This window comes from Nicotiana tabacum, chromosome 8 (assembly GCF_000715075.1).
Source record: "Nicotiana tabacum cultivar K326 chromosome 8, ASM71507v2, whole genome shotgun sequence".
Lineage (NCBI taxonomy): Eukaryota > Viridiplantae > Streptophyta > Magnoliopsida > Solanales > Solanaceae > Nicotiana > Nicotiana tabacum.
Window position 1 is genome coordinate 83248653 of NC_134087.1, and position 6332 is coordinate 83254984.

The window sequence follows — 6332 nt, forward strand, 5'->3', positions numbered from 1 at the left end:
TTTGCGACCTTCGGTTCGCAAATGCGAAGGTCACAATTGCGAAAAAAACATCGCAAATGTGAACTTGGGCTCCCTCTGCAAGGGTGGAAAAGCTGGGGCTGGAGGCAGAACAGGAGTATCAATGGGAGGGATAATGGTACCCTCTGCAGGTGTAGGAACTGGGATAGTCTGCTCTGGAATAGAAGAACCAGGTAGGGTGATAGCAAGGCGACTACCCTCTCCCGTAGTATCAAGCAGTGAATCGTTAGCCACTCCTGAGGTGCCATTGGCTTCTTGGCAAATTCTCGCCTTCTTCTTAGGTGCCATTTACTGAAAGGTAGAACAATGCACTAGTTAGAGGGGGAATAGTTTCAGAACAAGTTTTACCGCACGATCCAAAATATCAAAGAAGGGTGCTATTGCTAGATGCCCAAGTAGCCTCCAACTTATAGATGTGGTTGACTACAGACTGATAAGAAGGACTTTACTAGACTCGGCTCCGAGACATCCTAGGACACTTCAAAACCTTAGGCTCTAATACCAAGTTTGTCACGCCCCAACTTCGGGATGCGCGACTGGCGCTCAATCGAATGATCCCAACTGAGCAAGCCTTTCTAAAACTTCCTACCCAACACCATATGATTAAGGAACCATGTTTTCATTTACTTAGACAATCGAAAAGATTGTATATTCAACATTGATAGACCATTTCATATTACAACCTTAAACCGTAGTTAAGTTGCAAGATTACATACAATCACAATTTTGAGAAACAAGAGTTTGAGATTACAACCTAGTTCATAGACCCATCCAACACCCGTACATAAACCATACAAACATCTACAGAGCCTCTAAGGATACAAAAGACAATTATGACAACGCCGGCAACAAGGCTCCGGCTATACCTCAAAAGTGGAAGTCCAGAACAAAAGATGTGCAATATAACCCCTTGAAGGAGAAAGGGCTCACCAAGACTATGTGAGGAGGATACTCCGCTACGCGTGATCGGCACTGTCCGCTATGGAGCCACCTACATTCATTTAAAAATGTAGCGCCCCCGGAAAAAGGGACGTTAGTATCATGGAATAGTACTAGTATGTATAACTAACACCATCTTATTAGAAAGAACTATCATACAAGAACAAGGAAATCACAAGAAACAATCAAAAGCTTTAACTGAGCACCACATCATCACATAAAAGAATTATATAACTTTCACATCATTTCCATAGCTTTAGTTTGGGGCATTTCATACTGTTCATCATCATTCACATACCACCGCTATCTTAAGAGGAGTCCGCTCACGCCTTTATCGGCTATGTTGCCTCATTTGAGACATATACCTCAATCACAATATCATTCTCCTTTTCCAAAATTCAATATTAGCACATTACCACCATGTGTGCGGCATGGTGTCCAATCACGGCCCGATCGGCTAGGCCGCTTTTCCTAGGCGTTGTTCCTTTCTCATTAATCATCTCATTTGAATATTTATTTCATATATATAATATCAATTCATTGGCACTAGGGCCACAATTATCACATCAGGTATACAATCAAGTACTAAGTGTCCATTGTAATTTTAGGACCCTTTGGTGAGAGATTTTCATCATCTTATACCCCAATTACTATTTTTTGGCCCATAACTTCCCATACCTTGTTATCTCTTATGCATGCAATAAAATTCATTTTTATACCCATGAACATACAAGCTAATTACTCATTCTAGTGTGAATTTCGAAACTAGAGACTAGGGCTCAATTTCTTACCTCTTGGGGTGAAAGCCTAGCAAATTTTGCTTGAAAGTCTTCAAAGATTTGGCAAGGTTTGAGAGATAGTTTCTCCCTCTAGAGCTCCCTCTCTCACTCTATTTGCAGTAAGAATGACATAAAAGAGGTCTAATGGGTATTTTAATGGGATGGGGTCGGATTTTAAAAGTTACAAAATAGGAGCCCCGTCGAAATCTGCGATTGCATAATGGACATGCAACACGCGAAATGGACCGCAAAAATGGTCTGAAAACCTGAACAAACTATCTGGGTATAAGACAGAAATGTGGTCTGCATACCTATTCTGCAGTCACATAATTCACCGCAGAACTGCTGCTCACAAAAATTCTAAGGGGATTATGCGCTGACTATGCGGCCTGCATATTGATTATGCGATCGCACAATTGGCCGCATAGTTGACCTCAAATTAACCATCAAACTGTCTGACTCTGCGGAGACTATGCGGTCCACATAGCCATTATGTGACCATATAATGGACCGTAGAAACACACTTTTCTGGGAAACATAATTCCTTAACTCTTTAATGCACAGATCAATCCGAAGGGTCCGAACCGCGGTGGGCTAAAGAATTTTACGAATTTCTAACACATGGTCCCAATTTGGCGCTACGAGATTTCGGGTTTTGAGTAGAAATTTTCACGAGGCCTTACAGTTTACTAAAAATATTGACCAAAGTCAAACTTGGCCTTTTAAGCCAACCTTAAGGAACCAAGTATTTCGATTTCAACCCAAACTTTTTAAAATCCTGAATCAACCATCCCCGCAAGTCATAAATCAGAAAAAGCAAGTACGAGAAGTCTTATTTAAGGGAACAAGGTTCTAAACAGCAAAATGATCAGTCGGGTCGTTACAACAATGAGTAACTATCTCAACCATTTTTCGATGAACAATATATTACAGCCACTAGCTCTTTCAATGAATTTAAACCTAGCTCAAAAAATGAGGAATCAATAGAGTCTGCCACCTCACTTCAACCCAATCCAAACTCAAAACATGCAAATGGATCTTCTATTCTTCCCTCCTAGGGAGATCTCAAATATGAACTCCATATCCATTCCTTGGACCACACCAATCAACAATGCGACTGCTCAGACGACCACTCAAATGCATGCACCCCGCAATGCAAACAATGCTCCACCACATGTACCCCTAAATGTTCCTTCACACGTACAACACAATGCTCCACAACAATGCCCTTTTCCCAATCTGCCAGAGCAAGAAGATCATCAAATAAAGGAGGCAGAGGAATTGAACCTGCTGAGGTCAAAACAAATCGTAGATTTTTCAAGTCTAAACGAGGTAAAAGTATATCTATTCAGGGAAATGCGAGAGAAGAGATATGTCCTCAACTGCCCCGGCAATCTACAAGTGCTCGATGGATGTCAGACCCCCACAAGACCCAACTGTTTGGAGCCATGCAATGATACTGGTTCCTTCAATAAGGAGGAATCCACTACCCATTCCTTAGAGAGTGAGGGAAAATGAAAACAATCACAACCCTAATCAAGTTAATATGATGTTTCAACCAATTAATTTTATCATTTGGAACATAAGAGGGGGTAAAAATGATGCCTTTAGAATAAACTTTAGGGAAATGATTGACACACACAACCCTAGTATAGTCACCTTACTGGAAACTCGCATGGAAAACCATGTTTCCCTTCTCAATGATTTTCTTTTTCCCAAATGATTGAAGTCCTAGTAGAGGGACAATTTGGAGAAATGGCAATACTGTGGAAATCTGAAGTGGTCACAGTGAACAACTTTGTTAGAAGGAATCAAGAGATAAATGCAAATATTGAGGTATGTCCGATCAATAATTCTTGGCTATTTTCTTCTATATACGCTTGTACTAAGATTGCTAACAGAAATACTTTTCGGAACAATATTGTAAGTATCTATGAAAAGTACAAAGGACCCTGACTTCTAGGAGGAGATTTTAATGACACGTTTTGTGCTGAGGATAAGCTTGGGGGCAATAAAATTAATCGTAGATGTAGCTCGCGTTTGTGTACTAGTATTAATAACTGCAACCTCTTAGACCTTTGTTTTAAAGGATGTAAATAAATTAATGAAAAATGGATAGGATATTTGTTAATGAAAAATGGATGAACAATTTTACGAAGGTTGTTGTAATCCATCTTCCAAAGACTCACTCAGATCACAACCCTTTGTTACTTCAATTATTCCCTAGTAATACATATCACAATGGCAAACCTTTTAGATTTGAATAAATTTGGTGTAGACATCCTCATTTTGTTAATATAGTTCGGGCTAGTTGGCAAACTAATCATCTACACAAAGCTCATAAGATTTTAAAAGAAAAAATCATTCCTTGGAAGAACCATACTTTCGGAGGCCTTTTTAAGAAGAAAAAAATAATCCTGGCTGTAACGACCCGGACGGTCCTTTTAAGAATTAACACCCCGATCCCCTATTAACTACTTTCCCCGTATTTGTTTCTACTATTTTGATCTGCCGGGATATTTTTCTTTGAGTTTCGGAGTGTTTTGGGATACTTAGTCCCTAAAAGAGAGCTTACGCTTTAGAATTTGGACTGTAGTCATAGTAGTGTGAAGATAGCCTCGGAATGGATTTTCGTTGGTTCTGTTAGCTCCGTTGCGTGATTTCGGGCTTAGGGGTGTATTCAGATTGTCTTTTGGAGGTACGTAGCTTATTTAGCTTTGAAATGCCGAAAGTGGAATTTTTGAAGTTTCCAGTTCGATAGTGAGATTTTGATATTGGGATGGAATTTCTTAAGTTGGAGTAGCTCTGTAGTGTTGAATGTGATGTGCTTGCAAAATGTTAGGTCATTCGGACGAGGTTTGATAGACTTTTTAATCGAAAGAGTAATTTGAGAATATTTGGAGTTCTTAGGCTTGAATCCGATGTTAAATTGGTGTTTTGATGTTATTTCGAGCCTTTCGAAGGTTGGAACAAGTTTGAATTATGTTTTAGGATTGGTTAGCATATTTGGCTGAGGTCCTGGGGGCCTCGGGTGTGTTTCGAATGCTCTACGGACCATTTTTGGACTTGGAGAAGGATGAGATTTTTGATGGTATTTGTTGCAGACTTTTTTTCATTGTGATCGCGTGAGGAGGTTCGCGATCGTGAAGTCTTAGATGAGGCATAGGGGATTTTGTTCTACGCGATCTCGGGAAAGGGAGTGTGAATGCGTAGTATTGGCGGGAGTTGAATCACGAACGTGTGGACTATGCCTCGTTCGCGAAGAGGAATAAGTGAGGCATCTGAGGAGTAGAAGATTTTCTCTTCGCGACCGCGTGAGGTCAATCTCGATCGCATAGAGCTGAGAAGTACAACATCGCGTTCGCATAAGGAGTATCTTGTTCGCGTAGAGTAAAACTAGGAGCGAGCGAAGTTGCTCTTCGCGATCACGTGGGAGTTTCAGTTATCGCGATTAATGTCGCGTCTGGGCAGAACATAAAGTTCAAAATCAAGGGTTTTGAGTTCATATCACAAAATTGAATTGGGAGCTCGGTAGGAGACGAATTTATGAGAGATTTTTGGAGGGAGTTTGCGGGTAATGATTCTTAACTCCTTTTTGCTTAAAATACATTAATCTAAACATGAATTCATCATCTAATTTCGGATTTAGGGTGAAAAATTGAGAAAAATTTGGAAAAGTTCTTAGACTTAATTTTCGAGTTTTGATTGGGGATTTGACATCAGATATGGATAATTTTGTTATGGTTAGACTCGTGAGTGAATGAGGGTTCATAATCCATAACTTTTACCCGATTCCGAGACGTGGGCACAGGGGGCTTTTTGGGCATTTTCTTAATTTTGCGTATTAGCTTCGAATTAATTAGCAGAATTAGTTACTTGAAGTTATATTTACATTATGCAATTGATTTGAATAGATTTGGTCCATTTGGAGTCGAGTACTCATGACAAGAGCGTGGTTTCGGGTTGATTTTTGAGCCGGTTCGAGTTAAGTGGCTTGCCTAACCTTGTGTGGGGGAACTCCTCTTAGGATTTGGTATTGTTGATATATGAAATGCCTTGTACGTGAGTTCACAAGTGCGTACATGTACTAATTGTTGAAAATTTTGTTTTTATTAAGTAACTATAACTGTGTTTTTGTTCCCTGTTTACACTACTTGTAATTTAAGCCTACTGTTAGCTTAGGGAAGCATGTCTAATTGAGTTAATTGCTTTACTTGATCAAACTGCTTTATTTGAATTATGTGTAGCATGCTAGGTTAGAAATACTTGTCTTACCTTGGTATGAAATTTGGATTTGAACTGAATATTCTTCGTTTTGCTCCTATGTGTTTACTTTGGTACTACAGGACGGTATCCCGGTAGATCCCCCCCTGCATGTTTACTTTGGGACTACGGATTTGTATTCTGATAGATCCCCCTACACATTTATATTGGAACTACGGGACTGCACCCGATAGATTCCCCCAGTACTGGGTATTTACATTTGGGGACTACGAATCAGGATTCCGGTAGAACGCCGACGCACTATGAGTTGGACTAAGGGACAACACCCGGGAGATCTACTGGACATTTACATTTGGGGGCTACAGGACGGTA